Genomic DNA, 20386 nt, shown 5'->3' with positions numbered 1-20386 from the left:
CTTGGCCCGAAATGTCGACTTTTCCATTGACCTGGCCTGCTGAGTTCCTCCAACTTTTTCAGAGACCTGTCTTTTATGTTTTTCAAAATCCGCAATCTCCTTGCATGTACCTCAGTAAAAAGCAGAATCAGAATTAGCTGTATTTGCTCTGATTTAGATAATGTGGAATTTGTTGTTGTGTGGCACCAGAACAACACTTCTCCAAGCATCGTCACCTTGTGATGGCGGAAAGACTTGTGATTTCCTGAGATCTCGAGAACAATGCCATCAGGAAATTTGCCATCTTAGCTCCTGGTGGGATCACCCCTGGCAGAAGGGTCTAGGGGAAGATTGCAGACAAAGAGCAATCCAACCAAAACATCAACAGTCAAGCTGGTAGAAGAAGATGACGTATCACAACAGTAGTAAAAGTGGAGGAAGGCTGTAGCACTGAAGGGACCCCAGATGTCTTCCATTCCATGCCACTGGATCCTGACCTCAATCTGTCAAGGAACATGTAGTAGCTGTCCGTGCATCAGCCTCCCAACATTGATCAAAGATACCAATAGGCATACTCCATTCAGAGAATCCACCCGAACATCCGATGGAGTCCCAGATCGGCCTCTACAGCCAGCTGAATACCCACCAGTAGAAAACTCCTCAGGAGAACATCATACTCAACTCGAATGATTGAACTACCAAAGTGCAAATTCATAAAATTACCATAAGTTACAAAACTAAATAAATAATCCAATAAAAAAGGAATAATGAGGTAGCGTTCATTGGTTGAAGCCTGTTCAGAAATATTATGGTGAAGGGAAAGAAGCTGTTTATGAATCTTCGAATGTGGGTCTTCAGGCTCCTGTAACTCCTCACTAATGGTGATAACGAGAAGGCATGTCCTAGGTGGTGACGGTCCATAGTAATGGATGCCACTTTCTTCAGTATATAATGCATGAATATCAAAGCTGAGGAGATGTAAGAAATCTGATATAAAAGTGGTAAGAGTGACCAGGTCAGGCTGTATCTGTGATGAAAGAAAATTTGACAACAATGATCTTTCGTTGGACAGTAAAGAAGTTATATTCATCGAATGATTATGTAGAAATGCCAGCTACACTGCCTGGCAAAGTGGCTAATTATCTCGACTGATCGTTTCCACGGATGCTGCCCGACCTGCTGAGTCCCTCCAGCGTATTGTGAGTGTTGTTAATTATCCACTATTTCATCATGGCTGATCCATTTATTCAACTCAGCCCTAATCTCCTGACTTCCCTCCATATCCCTTCATGCTCTGACCAGTCAAGAATCTGTCTTAAATAGTCATAAAGACCTGGTCTTCACAGCTACCTGTGGCAACAAATTCCACAGATTTACCACTCTCTAGCTAAAGAAATTCCTCTTCATCTCCGTTCTAAAAGGACGCCACTCTATTCTGAGGCTGTGTTCTCTGGTCTTAGACTCTCTCACCATGGGAAATATCCTTTCTACATCCACTCTATTGAGGTCTTTCACCATTTGCTAGGTTTCAATTATGTCACCCCTCATTCCTCTGAATTCTAGTGAATATGGGTCTAGAGCCATTGGATGAATACATCTATTCATTTTAGCAAACCTCCTTTGAACCCTCTGCAGTTTCAGAATGACCTTTCTAAGATAAGGAGCCCAAAACTGTTTGCGATACTATAATTGAGGCCAGTGCTTTATACAGCGTCAACATTATATCATTGCTTTTTTTATATTCTAGTCCTCTTGAAATGAGAGTTAACATTGTATTTGCCTTCCTCACCACAGACTCACACTGAAAATTACTTTTTGGGAATCCTGCACAAATACTCCCAGGTTCCTTTGTACCTTAGTAATGGTAATTTTATACACTTCATGACCCCTGACAGCTGGAACTTCCACAATTCTGCTAGTCAAGACTGATGCAAGATACATTCAACTTACCCACCATTTCATTGCATCCCCCCCCCCCCATTACTACCTCTCCAGCATCATTTTCCAGCAGTCTGATATCCACTCTCACCTCTACTATGATTCTGAAAAACTTTGGTATCCTCTTCAGTATTATTGGCTAGATTACTTCCATCTTTGGTTTTTATAAGCTTCCCAATTCTCTAACTTCCCAATAGTTTCCCACTAATCATTTGAGCATTATTGTAAATATATTATTTGATTAAGCATTCTTTGCTTCTTATATAATTTATTACATGTTTTGTATAAGTACTGAATGGCATAAGTCTTTACGCCACCACGTCATATGTGAGCACCTCACAAAAAAAGGCAAAAGAAAAACTAAGTAGGCAAGTGTCCCAGCTCCTGTGTTTTTCTTTCAATTAGCTTGTTGAGCTCAAAACATAACAGTTATCAACTGCTTTTTCCACATGGCTCTCAGCCATGGAAGCAATTCCACAGCATTCAAGCTGAGGTATCGGTACAACAAGCCAAGGGTAAGAAGGTTCTTTGCATTCACTTAAATGGAAATGACTGACTCCAGGGAAAATTATAGGTATTATGTAATTTCCATTTTTATTGTGTTTACATATTTAAACATTATAGATTTTGCTTAATTTAATGATGCTAATAATGACAAATTGCTTTATTAATATTGATATGTTTTAGAATGTATTTTAATGTTACTAAAAGTCAAAGATATTCCCAACTTTTGATAAGTGTCACAGTGAACCAAATCAAGGAGCATGGGTTTTAGGTGGTGGTCATACCTTCTCCAGTTCTTTAATGGTGCATCTTGTTCCTGGCTTCTTTCAGTGATGCCGGATTTACACCACATTCCTTTGTTGCCTATGACTTCATTGCTAAGGATTGGAATGTCTTTGGCGGGCTGCAACATGCAAACTGGGTGCAGGCTCAGTATGTAAATCAGCACTGAGGATGGTGATTTACCACAGACTGGAAGTTCCTGGTCATTATCATTCTACTTCTTGACAAGGTAAACATGATAAACCTCTGCAGGGTAGGAGGAGCAAGATTCAGCTTACTTAAAACAAAATTAACTTGGATCTAGAGCAAATCTGGAAATGGAACCTCACATCCATGACCTGGTGGTTCTCTTTCCAACCATTATGCTGATACTTCTGCCATGATCCTCCATCTCTCTGTTGCCACTAAGTATAGGTGACTCAGGGTACATCTCCCACTGGCATCTAGTGAGGTACAAACTTGAACCAAATATTACAAAGTTAAACTCAACTACAAATTTTAAATTGCACCTTAATGTATTAAAATCCTTCATATAACATAGAAATAGCCCATTTGTGCCTACCCCACTACCCACCTCTCCAACATCTGCCAATAGCAACACCGAAACTGAAGCCAATTGCAAAAATTTTCCATCAAGTTTGGGTCAGAAGTTTACGGCTTCAAATCTTTCCTCTCAGTTTCAGCATTTAGATAACATTCTGACGCAGTACTGAGGGAGTGCTACTTACCCCCTTGGTAGGATTTAAAAGTTATTTTAATATCGTTTTGCAGATGCAGGAGGGACCATGCCAAATTATCAGGTAGATATTTACTATTTAATCAACATCAAGGTAACAAATTATCTTCCATAAACAAAATAGTAATGTTTAGACTGTACTGTGTGGAAATTGGTTTCTGTATTCTGCACACTGTAACAGCAGCCTCTCTTCAAGAGTTGATTTTTTTCTTCACTATAAAAAGATTCTTCACTATAGCATAATCTTGAGTGGTCTGAAGCAGTGAAAGAAATTGTTTAATACGACACACTCCAAATGCTGGAGGAACTCAGCAGGCCAGGCAACATCTATGGAAAAGAGCAGTAAACATTTCGGACTGAGGCCTTTCATCAGCAGTTCTTCCAGTATTTTATGAGTTGATTTGGATTTCCAGCATCTGCAGATTTCCTCCTGTTCGTGATTTACTATGACACTGCAAAGACTCTTCAAGGGATGCCTTCCCTGAAGTAGTTTAAATCTTCTCTTCGATGGGAGTTCAGTGAAACCCTCTCTCACTGTTCCCCCTTTGTGAAAGTCCTGATGAAGGGTCTCAACAAGAATGTTGAATTTTTGTTCTTTTCCAAAGGTGCTGCCTGACCTGCTGAATTCCTCTAGCATTTTGTGTGTATTGTTTAGGATTATCTCCAGCATCTGTGGACTTTCTCGTGTTTGTTGTTTAATACAGTTTTTTTTTACTTCACACTCTCTAACCCCATTTCTCACAAGATCTTATCCACACTCAGACACTGTTAAGTCTCCTGATTTCATTTGTTTCCACGTACAACATATTCAAAACAGGTAGCACTGTACATTAATATAATTGTCAAGGAGTGATGTACCAGTATAGTGTAAAAAAGTGCATACGGGTTGGAAAGAAATAACACAGCTGAGAGGGTACCACAACTGTGATGAAATGGAGTTATCTGAAAGATTTCTTCGCCAAGAAGTGAATAGTGGGAAGAGATCTGATAGTTATATTTAGAATTACAAGGGAGTTTGATAGTTGAATTCAAAGAAAAGGCATAGATATAACATAGTCAAAAATTACCCTAGAAAAATGTTAGAATTAACTCCCTTATGCAAAGTCTGAGGAGACTGCAACATGTTCCTGCACAGTATCAAATAGCAGGACATTTTCAGAGACAAATAAGTTCTGATTTCTGCACTGAGAGCTGCCAATTCCAAATTCCATCTCACACTATCAGTAAAAATTCAAATAAAGCATTCACTTAAAATGAGGCTTCTTATTTTCTAATCTCATCTGCATGTTTCTGCCTAATGCAGCATTAACCTTTTGTACCAGTTACTGAATCATAGAGATTTACAGAGTGATGGAATTGTTCCCACTGCAATTTATGAAATACCGTACTGGAGCTATTTTAGAATATTGATTATTCTGCTGTGGAAGTAGATTGTGCTTCCCTATCTCACATGTACTGCTGACATCTAAACAACCATCTCATGAAAGTATAATGAGATTCCTAACCCACTAATTCAAAGCAAATCGTAATTTGGTAACTTGTATATTTCCACTTAGATGCACAGTACAGGAAAACAGGAAGTACAACACAGAATTGCACCGTTCAGCCCTTTGAACCTGTCCCAATATTTATGCTTCCCTCAAAGTGATTCTTTTCCTTCTGTAAATATCAAACACCTCAGTGAAGAATACAGATTTAACTTGTGAAATATCCAGTGCTGAATTAGAGGACAGTCAGTGGAAAATCCTGTAAATTCCAATACTGAAGAGTTTTGTAAACCCTGCATTACTAACACTGGTGCCACTAAACATATTTGCTTAATCTGATAAACATCAGCATATCCTTTTATTATCTCATTTAATTTCCATGAGCAAATAGCCATAATTCCTTCTGTACCATGGCAAGGACTCTACAGTGAAATTTTATCATATCTATTTGTACTATGCACATCATCGTGATTATTTTTTATTTATGTATTTATTCATTTGTTTGTTTATTTTGAGATACAGTGTGGGAAAGACCCTTCTGCCCCTTCGAGATGCGCCGCCCAGCTAACCCCAACAATCCCCGATTAATCCTAACCTAACCACAGGATCATTTACAATGACTAATTAACTTACTAACTGGAACGCCTTTGGACTGTGGGAGGAAATCGGAGCACTCAGAGAAAACACACACATTTCATGGGGAGCACACATATGCTCCTTACAGCGGATGCTGAGATTGAACTCTGACCTCTGGCGGCCGAAGCTAAAATAACATCGCAATAACCACTAAGCTACCGTGGAACCCATTTATGTCTGTAAATTATGATAACTCAAGACTTTATGTAAACGACACTTGATGTGAGATAAGAAACCAACAACTGGGCCCTGGATTAGACCATAAAACAAGGGAACAGAATTAGGCTATTTTGCCCATTAAGTCTGCTTCAACAATTGATAATGCCTGCTTTATAATCCCTCTTGACCCTATATTTCTGCCTTCTCTCCATAACATCTGATGGCCTGAATAATCAAGAACATATTAGCCTCTGCTTTAAGTATAACCAATGACTTGGCCTCCACAGCCATCTGTGGCAATCAACTCCACAGGTTCACCACCCTCTGCTGAAAGAAATTCCTCCTCATCTCTGTTCGAAAGAGACGTGCTTCTATTCTGAGGCTGATCCTAGACTCCTCCACTATTGGAATCTTCCTCTCCGTGTCAACTCTATCTAGGCCTTTAACAATATTTGATCAATTCCGGTGAGTACAGGCACAGAGCCATCATACGCTCCTCATACATTAACCCTTTCGTTCCAGGGATTGTTCTCATGAATAGCCTCTGGATCTTCTCTAATGGCAGCACATCCTTTCTTAGATAAGGGGCCCAAAACCACTCACAATACTTCCAAGTCTTATAAGGCCTCAGATTTACTTTCTTGCTTTAATGTGCTAAACCTCTCAAAATAGATGCTAACATTGCACATATTTTCCTTACTCAACCTGCAAGTTAACATTAAGGGAATCCCAGGCTAGGTCTCCCAACTCCCTCTGTACCTCTGATTTCTGAATTTGCTCCTCGTTTAGAAAATAGTCTATGCCTTTATTCCTTCTACCAAAGTACATGACCATACACTTTCCTACACTGTATCCCATCTGCCACTTTTTTGCTCATTCTCCTAATCTGTTAAAATGCTTCTGTAAAATCCCTGCCACCTCAACACAGCCTGCCCTAAATTAATGACAATTTCTTAGCCTTATCACGTCAAAGATTTTCAAATGATACAAAAATAGGTGTAGGGCAGCCTGTATTGAGGTGGCAGAGATTTTAATTAATTTATTTAATTTTAATCCATGCTTACCACTTTTAAATTACTTCCAGAATAATGGAGGTGAACATCTATATGAGACTAGTTTGTGAAGCCTTCTATTTCCAGTATTGCCCTTCTGTTTTTTTTTGCTGTAGACATTTGTAACTTCCACTGTCTGTTAATGTTAGAAACCCATTCAGCCCCTTGAAGTGTTAACATGGACGCAAATAAATGGGTATATTTTGGCTGAAAGTTTAAGGGTCTAAAGTTTCTCTGAAGGACCAGCTTAGAAAGCTGTTATTGATCATATCCATCATGGCTTTGCCAAGATGAATCTAATTGAAACTGGAAAATATTGATGCTGCTTTCAACGTGACTTGTAATATGTTCATCAGACTGATTCAGTTATTCTTTACTTCTGCAATCCACGTACAAGGCTTTTAAACACAATCTAAGCAGAATCTGATGAATTATTGAAAAACAAAGAGCAAAAAGCCTACAGATACTGGAAACCTGAAATAAGAATAGAGAATTCTAAAAGATACTCAGATCAGGAAGTGTCTGTGAAAGAGAAGCAAGTCAGATCAATGACTTTGCAATGCCCTTGGCTCTTCATACAACTATCCCAATATAATAAACTATCACGATCCTAGAGGAAGAATGTGATTAAGCCAGAGAGAGTACAAAAAAACATTCACAAGGATGTTTCTGAGACTTGGGCACTTGAATTAGAGGGAGAGAATCAAAAGAGTGGGACTGTTTTTCCTGGAGCAAAGAAATCTAAGCTGTAACCTTATAGAGGTTTGGAAAATCATGAGGGGGTAGATGGCTGTAAGGATGGGGAGTCTAAAACAAGACTACTTTGGTTTAAGGTGAAAAGGGAAAGAAGTAAAGATTGAGAAGAAAATTATTTGGAATCAAATTCAGATTTATTATAGAAACATAGAAAACCTACAGCACAATACAGGCCCTTCGGCCCACAAAGATGTGCCAAACACATCCTACATGTCCTTACCTTAGAACTGCCTAGCTTACCCATAGCCCTCTATTTTTCTAAGCTCCATGTATCCATCCAGGAGTCTCTTAAAAGACCCTATCGTTTCCACCTCCACCACTGCCGCCGGCAGCCCATTCCACGCACTCACCACTCGCTGCATAAAAAACTTACCCCTGACATCTCCTCTGTACCTACTTCCAAGCATCTTAAAAATATGCCCTCTCATGCTAGCCATTTCAGGCCTTGGAAGAAGCCTCTGACTGTCCATACGATCAATGCCTCTCATTACCTTGTAAACTTCTATCAGGTCACCTCTCATTCTCCATTGCTCTAAGGAAAAAAGGCCAAGTTCACTTCATCATTGATTTATGTCAAGAAATACAGTTGGGCTATACCAAACAAGGCATCTACAGTTACGTAAGTCATATTGCAGCAGGGAAAATATCATGGCAGTGCTCAGAGGGTACATTGGAGGACTCGTCTATTGAGGCAATATAGGTGGAAATGATGAAGAAGAAAGGGGTGCACACAAAATGCTGGAGGAACTCAGCAGGCCAGGAAGCATCTATGGAAAAGAGTAAACAGTCGACGTCTCAATCTGAGATCCTTCATCAGGAGAACAGTTTGCATCTACTGATCATAATTCCATTAGTTTCATGATAATGATGGAGAAGGGTAAGACTAGTCACCAGGTTGAGATTCTAAATTGGAGAAAGGCCAATTTTGATGACATCAGAAAGAATCAGGCAGGAGTGGATTGGGGCAGGTTATTTTCTGGCAAAGTGGTAAGTTGTTAGTGTGAGACTTTCAAAACTGAAGTTTTGATAGTACAATGTTCGTGTGTTAGAATAAAAGTAAGGGCTAAAAGGTTTAGAGAGCGTGGTTTCCGAGGGATATTTAGACCTTGATTGAGAAGAAGATACAAGTCTACACAGCACGGATAAAACAGAAAAATGAATTTTGAAAATATTTTCCTTTGGAATATAGCATATGTATAAGCATTTTTGTGTTGGACTCAACATATTCCCATCCTATTGGATAGAAGAGTTATGTGGTGGATTGATTTTAACAATGACGGTGATATTAACACTCAATATGGAGCAGGAGCATGAAGATTTGATATGTATTGAGGTTAACTGTTCTGCGTTGCAAATAAACCAGCACATCATTTGATGTGTATATGTTATACCTTCATGCATTTGTCAAGATATTACAGGTAATGGGCAGGATTTAGCCTCCAGGAAAAAAAACACACACACAATATGTTGTTATTATAATAGTCTGATAAGGTCATTATCTGAAAAAAAAACTTGCTTGCCTGAACCAAAACAAAAATGGCTGTATGAACTCAAAGAGTCAAGCAGCATTTGTGGAAACAAAAGGATGGTCAATACTCAGGACAGGAAATTATATTGTGACTTACATCAGATGGTGATGCCAAAATGAGCTGAGAATATGCTGAAGGGCTTCACACATAATGAAGTTCATTTTAAGTGGTGTAATGCTGAATAAAGGCCAGTTAGCGGTGTAGTGGCATCAGCACTGGACTTTGAAGTGGATGTTCCTGAGTTCGAATCCGGCCAGGTCCCTACCTGAGCAGTATCTGCATGGAAGGAAGGCCTGGCAATCTACTTTCATATATTACTATGAAAACTCTATGGACAACTACATTATCCATAGTATAGGGTCACCATGAGCCAACGATGATTCACCAGCACTCAACAAAACCAGTGTTGAACAAAGTAAGTTAGTAACGAGGCAAATGGTGGTTAATACACCAGGAAATCTCCTTCATCTTTTGCAGAAAAATACTTTGTTTCTTTTACATCTTCTAGGGAGACTAGAGTGGCTTTTGGTATAATGTATCGTATGAAAGATGGCTGCCTTAAAATTTATCAACAGTGGTGCCATTTTGCAAAGCCACAACACTGGAAGATGAATTTAGCTCTATTTACTAAAAGATAAATGTTTAAGCAACTACTTCCAACTATGCAGCAGCATTTAATGTCTGCACTAGAGTGCTAGCCTAGATTTTGTGCGGCAACTCTACAGTGGGAATTAAATCCTCAACTAAGATGTGCAAAACATGACCTAGTCATGTGATCTAAATCTGTTTGGATGATGTATGGACTATCAAAGAAGGAAGCAATGACCACATTACCATCTTTACTTGAATAGTTAATATTAAGAACTCTCGATGGGATTTGATGAGGAAAAAAAGATATACGAAACAAAGGACAGCTCAGTTTATCCAACAGGATAGATCCAACTGTCTTCCATGCTTCATTTGCAGAACGTTTTTGTTGGTAGTTTCCATGACGCCATCAGCTTTGATCCTATGGAAATACCGAAGAAATATTTTTCTGGCACTGGACTCAGCCCTGATGTGTCACATGGTACAAGGAAAGTGCAGCCACATAAAATATTTGCATTACTCTATTAAGAAACAAATACAGAATGTGGTCAAACCTGATGAAACACTAAAGGACCTAAAGATGTTTTCTGATCTTATTAGAGCACCATAGCAACTTTACTGATTGACTAATATTTGATGGGAATACAGTTCTATTCTTGACCAATCTCTGCCAAACTTCTTTCTATCCATTATTCCCAGAGCATTTTGCTAATTGGCTATGAGTAATCACATTAGTGAAAATACAATTATATCCAAAACCATAAGACCAAGGGAACTGACAAGGATTGAATTACTTCAACTCATTTTGCATTTCTTCTTAACCAACACACACAAAATGCTGGAGAAACTCAGCAGTTCAGGCAGCGTCTATGGAAATGAGTAAATTGTCGACGTTTTGGGCCAAGACCCTTCTTTAGGACCAAGAAGGAAGGGGGAAGATGCCAGAATAAAAAGATGGGGGAGGGGAAAGAGGCTAACTGGAAGGTGATAGGTGAAGCCAGGTGGGTGGAAAAGGTCAAGGGCTGGAGAAGAAAAAATCTGATAGGAGAAGAGAGTGGACCATAGGAAAAAAGGAAAGGAGGAGGGGACCCAGGGGAAGGGGCAGGTGAGAAGAAGTAAAAGACATAGTATGGAATAGAGAAAAGGGTAGGGGAAATTTGTCCACCATAAAGAGAAATCAATATTCATACATTCAGGTTATAGGGTACCCAAATGGAATATAAGGTATTGTTCCTCCACCTTGAGGGCGTCTTCATCTTGGCACCAGGACTGACACATCGGAACACACTGAGAATGTAAGAATACAGCAGGCAAATTTGTTATGAATATTGCTATTGCAAAATTTATTGGAACAAATCTCAAAGGTAGTTGTCCAGAAAGACCGAAGCTGGCTAACAGAGTTAATGCAGCAACCAGCATTTGCTTTGGTCCTTCAGTAAGTCTTGAATCGACAGCAGATTCATATTCAAGTAGGCCTTCAATTGAACTTCATTATATTATATTAAAAGTAGAAATTGAACATACAGAAGAGCTGCCTGATCTTTAACTTTATTTTGCTCTTAACCATTCTGCCAGTAATTTTGAATTCTTTGAGCAATGTAATTAAATTTGCTCATAGATGTATCAACTTCTTTATGATTTGTGAGCTGGTTTTAAAGAAGAATGCATATTGAGGACAGTTTGCATCCAGGTTTTTTTTTTGCATGACTAGCGTCACTTCTAACAGAATCGGGGAATGGTCACTTCTAACAGAATTGGAAAAGGAGATGGGAAAATCTGAGTGAGTTTCCGATGTGCAGCCCTAAGCTGTCTCTGAAGTAAGTACAGCTTCTTAGAACCCTGCTTCACTCATTTGTCCAGATCATAATATGCAGTGTCTATTCATCTGTCTTTCAGATATTGCCACTTTGGTTCCTGGTCCATTTGAAAGATCCAGGCAATCCACTCACTCCAATAACCTTCCTCCTTCCCAACTCTCAGAACTACACCTGCCCTAGAACCCACTAATAACTGCCTTCTTCCAATTCAGGCCTAATGGCCATTCTGAATCTTATTGCCCCACCATTAGTGACCATGTTATCAACTCTCAGTGACCTAAATGGTTGTATTTCCTCCCTTAATCATTTCACCTTGCTCCAGGCTGTCTCCTTTGCAACACAGCTTTAACCAAGCATGTATAGTAGTATTGATCAACATACAATGTACCATTTGATATTACATGCAAAAAAGACGTTTTAGAGACTTGTGAACAGCATAAGCCACAAGTAAAGAAGCAGATCTAAACAGGAGAATTCAGGATATGAACCTCCATAGTGCTGTACCATGGAGCCAATGCCCATGATATCTTGCAGCCAGGTCATCCTTTAATAATTCTCCCCTCAATCCCTATGGCATTAGGTCATTACTTCTATGTTTGGATGATCTCCTTACAAGATTTCAATGCAAACACAAGTCTTGCTCAGAGATCCATCTAGATCAGGGATTCCCAACCTACAGTCCACAGACCCTTCAGCTTATGATAGGGTCCATGGCATAAAAAAGGTTGAGAACTCCTGATCTGGATAGATCACATGCCTGCAGCAACCTAATTGATTGGCCACCTCTCCCATTCCTGGATATCCCATCCCCCAATTCTGCTCCTTCTTGCAATGCTGCTCTATTTCCTGATGATGCCTAACCTCCAGTGCTATCCTGATGTTGTTTCATTCCTGATACTGTTCCCCTCATCCTCTTTCAATAATGCTCTGCCACTTGGACAGATCTTCCCAACCAGTCTGCTCTTCACCATCTACCAAAAACTTAATCTTAATCTTTCCTGATTAATTAATTACAAACAAGAGAAAATGTGCAGATGCTGGAAATCCAAGCAACACACACAAAATGCTGGAGGAACTCAACAGGTCAGGCAGCATCTATGGAAAAGAGTAAACAGTTGACGTTTCAGGGTCTCAGTCGCAAAATGTCGACTATTTATTCTTTTGCAGAGATCTCCTTGGCCTGCTGAATTCCTCCAGCATTTTGTCTGTGCTGCTTGATTAATTGCGCACAAAACTTTGGGCCTCAAGCACAACAGAATTTGATTGCTGTGATTTGTTATACACTTTTAATTCTTTCACCCAATTTCATAATATATGTTTTTGTATCCCATCCTTCAACTATCATTCCAATTTCCCATTTCCATCTATCAGCTTCCTCCGAGAAAGAAAAAAATAACAGTTGCAATTATGGATTTGATTGTGCAAAGAGCTTTTTAGCACCTAAGTACAAGATTGCTGATGATTAAAAACATTTAGCAAAAGACGTAAGGATTTTGGTAAAGAAAAACATGGCTTTAAAATATACTATGAAAGGAAAAGTATTTGCTTTAATTCAGCACAAGCAATGATTCTGCATTCCCCAAAGCATTTTACAGCTAATTAAGTATTTGTTGAGTGCAGTCAAGTGATATAAAAATGTGCTCAGCAAGATCCAATAAATAGCAACAAATTGTATCCTGAAATAATTGAAGGACAAAGATTTTCTGGAAGAGTGGTAAAATCTCCTCTGCTCTTCTTGGAGATGAGTATATGGAGCCACGGTTCAACATCTCATCAGAAAGTAGTCTCCCTGAAAATGTAGCAAATCCTCAGCACTGAACAGAATGTCAACTTAAACACTGTGGCTAGGTCTCTGGATTGCAACTTTGAGCTTTGCAATATTTTGCAACACATATGTTAGACCTGTTCTAAAGGTATGTATTGCCACAAATATTGTGAAGCATTGAGAGGCATAGAGAAGTGTTAAAATATTTGTCTTATTTATTCAGTTCATTCTGATTCCTCTGCACCTGTGTGCATGTTATTTGCCTTATTGCTGTTCGTTGTCCCACCTCTATTCTTCATTTTTCTTCAATACCATTTTTCTGGACTTAGTATTGGTGCTTGTTCGAGAGTTTTCTTGCCTTCACAGTTGCTTCCACCTTTTCTGTTGATCAATTGAATTTGTTTCCATCCAGCTTAGGGTAAAGTATTGCATACAAATTGGAGGAACTCAGCAGGTCAGGCAGCATCTATGGAAAGGAAAGGGTGAAGTATGTCTTTCTGTATGAATCCACACTTTCTTGCTGAGAATATTGTGTTCATGTTACCTGAGCACTCCATCGGACATTTCCCGGGAGTCTTCTCATATTACAGACTGCTGCCCTCTGAACCAATCTGCTGCACTCCCTCTATTGATGTATTTTCTTAGGTAAGGAGCCTCCAAGAGGACTGCATCCTTGTCGTGGTTTGGAGGCTCATCTGCTTTATTGACCCAGAGAACTCTCTTGGTAGAGTCACCCACACCAAACAAGTAAAAAGGTAGAGGCCAGACTAAGAGTGGTCCACCGGTCCTCCGGTCCTCTGGATTCAGGGGTTCAGCTCAGGGCTAACAACCCTGACTAGTAAAACAAAATTGTTACAGAAACAGCAATGAAGATCCCTTCTTCACCTGAGTGTGACGGTATTCCTGAGTCTCTACCCGGGACTTGCATGACGGACAGTAGTGAAAACTGGGAAGTTGCTGACAGATGATGGAAGCCCTGAACACGGCCAGAGATGGAGGATCTTCATTGCTGCCCCAAATGCCAGTGGCGTAATGGGCAGTAGGTAAGTCAGGTAAGGAGACAATAAATGTGTACAATATTCTAAGTTTAGTCTCATCGAGGTCCATCACAATCGCTGTCTTATTTATGTTTTCATATCTCCCTGCATTAAAGAATAACATACTATCTGCTTTTTAAAATCACTTGTTTCACCTACAAGTTGGCTTTTGGTGTAGAAGAATATTTAATCTCTACGAATATCAGCACTACCCAATCTCATATCATTTAAGAAATATTCTGATTTTCTGTTATGTTCTCCAAAGTGGGTGACCTCTTAGTTTTCATTTTATATTCCATCTGCCACTCTGTCACTCATTGTCTCAGCTTGCATGTAATTTTTCAAAGCCTTTTATATTCTTCTCCAAACACAGAATCTTATCTCTAGCAAAATGGAGATGTTACACTTGTTCCCCTAAGCCACATCATTGTGAATACTGTGGCCAAAGCATTGATACCTGTGCACTTCACCACTCACAGTCTGCAAACGTGAGAAAGATCAGTTCTTTCTCACACTTTGCTTTGTCCACTAACTAATAATTAAATCTGAGTTTTGTTAGTATATTACTCCTAGTTGTGATGCTCTAATTTCACAGGTCAGCTTCCTGTGTAGAACCTTCTCAAAAGCTATTTGAAAATATGATTCGGAATAGTCAGCATGGTCATGCCTTACAAGCCTGATTTAATTTTTTGAGGATGTGACTAAGCACATTGATGAAGGTGGAGCCATAGATGAGGTGTTCATGGATTTTAGCAAGGCATTTGATAAGGTACCCCATGCAAAGCTTAATGAGAAAGTAAGGAGGCATGGGATCCAAGGGGACATTGCTTTGTGGATCCAGAACTGGCCTGCCCACAGAAGGCAAACAGTGGTTGGAGATGGGTCATATTCCACATGGAGGCCAGTGACCAGTGATATGCCTCAGGGATCTGTTCTGGGACCCCTACTCTCTGTGATTTTTATAAATGACCTGGATGAGGAAGTGGAGGGATGGATTAGTAAATTTGCTGATGACACAAAGGTTGGAGGTGTTGTGGATAGTGTGGAGGGCTATCAGAGGTTACAACGGGACATTAATAGGATGCAAAACTGGGCTGAGAAGTGGCAGATGGAGTTCAACTCAGATAAGTGTGAGGTGGTTCACTTTGGTAGGACAAATATGATGGCAGAATATTGCATTAATGGTAAGACTCTTGGCAGTGTGGAGGATCAGAGGGATCTTGGGGTCCGAGTCCATAGGACACTCAAAGCTGCTACACAGGTTGACTCTGTGGTTAAGAAGGCATATGGTGCATTGGCCTTCATCAATCGTGGGACTGAGTTGAAAAGCCGAGAGGTAATGTTGCAGCTATATAGGACCCTGGTCAGACCCCACTTGGAGTACTGTGCTCAATTCTGGTCGCCTCACTATAGGAAGGATGTGGAAACCATAGAAAGGGGGCAGAGGAGATTTACAAGGATATTGCCTAGATTGGGGAGCATGCCTTATGAGAAGAGGTTGAGTGAACTTAGCCTTTTCTCCTTGAAGTGACGGAGGATGAGAGGTGACTTGATAGAGGTGTACAAGATAATGAGAGGCATTGATCGTGTGGATAGTCAGAGGCTTTTCCACAGGGCTGAAATGGCTAGCACAAGAGGGCATAGTTTTAAGGTGCTTGGAAGTAGGTACAGAGGAGATGTCAGAGGTAAGTTTTTTACACAGAGAGTGGTGAGTGCATGGAATGGGCTGCCAGCGACAGTGGTGGAGGTGGAAACGGTAGGGTCTTTTAAGAGACTCCTGGATGGCTATATGGAGCTTAGAAAAATAGAGGGCTATGGGTAAAGCCTAGGTAGTTCTAAGGTAGGGACATGTTCGGCACAGCTTTGTGGGCTGAAGGGCCTGTATTGTGCTGTATGTTTTCTATATTTTCTAAAATCCGAAGTCTCCATATCTGCTAATTCCCTGTTCTCTTTTATATTAGTGCCATTCTCAAATAACTCTAGCAAATTACACTAACCTGATTTTTGTATTTCAAAACCATTTTAAGTCTGTCCAATCATCTTACCATTATGTTCTGTTAATACATCCTTTATTAAATTCCAGTTCCTTAGTACTGGCATTAGGTTAATTTGTTAGTAGTTCTGTGTTTTTTTTTTCTTTCCCTCCTTTCTAATGTAATTGGGTCACATTTTCTACCCTCCAATCCACAATAGCAATTCCAGAGTCTATAGCATCAGGTCTAGGACTCCCAGATTAGATAACACCTTCTTCCTCCTGGCTATGAGACTAATGAAGTCCCTGCCACCTCAGATAACAATAAATTTGAACTTGAATCCTTTCAAAACTATGGGATGCAGATCATCATATTTCAAGATTTACTGGCTTTCAAGTTCACCAACTACACTAGTACTATTTTTGGCAGGTAATTTTCTTCAACTTCTTTTCACTTTAAATCTTCAATTCTTTAATATATTTGTTAGTTATTTTAGTGTCTTCCTCCATGTAGACAGGTGCAAAGTAATCGTGTCATTCTTATGCCTTTTATTGGGTACCACTAAAAATTTTCCCTTCAATTAAATAGTACATTGATTGCCATATTTACATTATGCCTAGATGCAGTTTCACAGCTCTGCAAAAGGGCAAAGAAAACAAGATGCTGTGTAAACCAAGTTATTGATTCACTACAAGGTCTTCAGAATAGTCCAGTGTATTTTTTAAACCAACAGGTATCAATGTAATAACTATTGTTGCGGTGACTGTGAATAAGATTCAAATGGCAGAAATCAAAAATAAAACAGAATGTTTGAAACTCTCAGCAAGTTGAGTAGGATCTGTAGAGATTTGGACGCTGGGTCAGAAACTGATTTAATGTAGCTGTGCCAATAATTCCTGCATGGCAGTGATCCCATTCATTTCTGATTAGGTGACTTCAAAGAAAAGAAAGGGCTAAAGAGACTAATTGGTTAACTCTTTCAAAGAGCAGCTGGCAAGGGCATGCAAGGCCAAACAATATCTTTTCTTGCCATTTCTTTCAGCAATTCATCTAAGCTCTTAAAATCCCACTCCACAAGTGTTTTAACAAAGTTGGCCTGACTCTCAAAATGACAGTATCAACCAAGCAAGGAATGCCCAAACTCCATTCCTCTCAGCACATTCATCAGCTGCAGCATGACAGCACAATATTATTTCTTCTTCCTATTGATGGAACGTACACAGCCAGTCTTAACAAAGAACTAGTTACCATTGTAAACTGCCAACCTATGCAAGCAATAACATGTTCATCAAGTCAATCAGCTGTCAACAAACCAGAGGCTAGTAAGAAGCTGATTGCTTCAATCAAGGTAATTAAATCAATCTGCACTCACTTCCTAATTTTTTGATCGGTGAGAGTTGAGTACGATGTAATTAAACTATGGCTTTGGCACTGATGATGAATCTTGATTTGGACAGCAGAAAACTGATAGAAATGCTGTAAACAATGAATTAATATTAAATCATATTATTCAGCAGTTCAGTGATTTCAAGATACAATGTAATGAATCAGAAGAAAAGGAAAAGTCAGCTTCTAATGGCTATTAGTGAGAGAAATATTTATTACAGGTTGCTATTTAGAGAGAAATGGGCTACCAGAAACAGGGCTGAAATTACTCTCCACTGCCCTCTACCCAATAAATTCCAAACTAGGAATTGGAACACACTGCTTTTTTTGTATGCTACATAGTCTAAAATTGATCTGACTTGGAGAAAATTACATCAAAGATTATTTCCAAATGAAATCATTCCAAAATTGGATATTCTTATTTGATCCCAATCACTGTAAGCATGCCTGACCTGTTGGTTATACACTGAGAAACTGTGTAATCCATGATTCCATCCATACCAAGTGTGTGGAATTCAAAGCTTTGCACAACAATTATACTGCAACCATCCCTATGGAACTAGGAGAATGGTTTCTGAAGTTTCTAGTTTATTTTGTTTTTTAAAAACTCACTTTGCTGTCATCAGGAAACCTAACTTGCTAGTATCATAGCTGACTGCAGTCTGCTTAAACACATTTTAAAGTTAACAGAGTGCATAACAATTAACAGGGAGGATTCTCTAGTATTTTGCTGCTCTGCTACTCCTTCAAGCCCCAGTGACAAAACGGGTACAGCCTCACAAGGCTAGTCAAAATCTAAGGAAGTCACGCAAGGACATTGCATCCCATTCCTACACAGCCTTCGGAGGCAATGCATACTACTAGACATTAAAAAAATTGAGAGTTCTGAAAATAGTCAGTCAGCATTTGTGGCTGAAAAGACAGGATTAACATTTCAGATTTCTAGCATCATCACCAATATTTTGATTGGCTCGACTAGTTAATAAGCAATGTATTTTCATGCTGAGGTTTTTAATAACAGTCAGTATGCTGTTATGTGACATTCTGCAGGACAGTCTGCTTTCCTCAAGGAGATCAAGATGACAGTGATAGCCAACCTCCTAGCCATTGTAATGCTCCAGCAGGCCTTGCACACTATCTTTTAATTTGCTCTTCCTCCCTGCATATCTCTGTTTCCTCTCAAAATAGAAAAGGGCATTTCAGATTCTTGAGTCTATGCCAAATCATGGAGCAAAGCAATTAATCCATTAATTTCCTCAGTGTTGTATTATGATCTATTGTCCTCCCCAGATTCTATATTCACCCACACTGCGAACAATTTAAAGTGGCCAAATTACCACAAAAGCTCACCAACTCTTTGCAATGCTGCAGGAAAGCAGAGAATCTGAGGGTGATCTACAGCCACAGGGAGAATGTGAAAGCTTCATGCGGATAACAGCAAATGTCAAAATTGAACCTGGGTTAATGGAGATGAGGAGAAATAGTTCAATTGCTTGTGCTATCATTTAACCCCTGCTCTCTCTGTGTTGCCCCCTGAGCACAATGGAGGATTTCATCTTTTGTGGCAATGAGGCTTGCAAGCATTAGTGGATTCCCACTAGAGCAGGCAATTATAAGAGCTCCCATGGTAGTCTGAATCTTTTCATCAGCAGGAAGGGTTTCCACAACATCAACTTAAAAGACTGAACATTGTAGATCAAACCAAAGAGTATGTAGTATGTATATTTAGTCAGTATACCTGGCAAATTCCATATTGCCTTCATTTGAAGTGTGGTTTCTACCACTGTGGTCCTCTACAGGACATGAAGGGTGCCTGTTCAGGCCTTAAGAGATGCTGCACTTTCAAGGGCCCCCATCCTTTCCTTATTGTTTCAGCCGAAAGGAAGAATATTTTATAAAAAAGACTGTGCCACCTTTTCCCTCAGATTATCCTGTCTTTGAGGACTTGATCTCTCTGTGAAGTTGGAGAAGGCTGGCATTCAGTGGTGAAGTTTGAGAGTATGTGATATGTGAATGTACATTTGTATGTTTAACAGTTTGCATGAGCGAATGTGTGCACAGGGGTGTGTGCTTAACCCACTGCACTACTCTCTATATACACATGACTGTGTGGCTAGGCATAGCTCAAGTTCCATCTCTAACTCTCGGTTCGGTTAGCAGCTTAATCTAGGGGAAAACAACCCTCGGCCCGACCAAACTTAAGAAATCTTGTTTGGGTGGATGGTGCGTGATGTGTTCCCCTGTTACAAATCAGTACCACGAAATAACAAACAGTACACGATATGTGATTAAACAATTGAGCTTCATAATTCTTAGTTTGACTCTATGGTTAGTAAAGAAACAAAAAAAAGAAAAGGGCCTATCCTCATGAAACAGTCTAACATGCAATGTTGGAGCTCATGGTTCAGTCCCCTGGGTTCCCGTCGACCTCCTCCTAGCGTAGCGACCCTCGGACCCTCGCTCCAAGTCCACTCCTACCGGCAGTCTACCAACTCTCTCCATTCACGTCTTCTCTCCTCATCTCTCCCTGGCAAAAGACCGCAAAATCTCTGCTCCCCGACTCACAAGAAAGAACAACATCCCTCCAAGTCCCGGTTATCTCTAGTCATAACCCAAACATTGCTGCTACAGAGAAACCATTACATCAGCAGTGAAACCTTACAGCGCATTACACATCTATAAATTTGCTGACGATACAACCATTGTTGGTAGAATCTCAGCTAGTGACGAGAGGGCGTACAGGAGTAAGAAATGCCAACTAG

This window comes from Mobula hypostoma, chromosome 9 (genome assembly GCF_963921235.1).
Source record: "Mobula hypostoma chromosome 9, sMobHyp1.1, whole genome shotgun sequence".
Lineage (NCBI taxonomy): Eukaryota > Metazoa > Chordata > Chondrichthyes > Myliobatiformes > Myliobatidae > Mobula > Mobula hypostoma.
Note: the sequence above shows the minus strand (reverse complement) of the source record.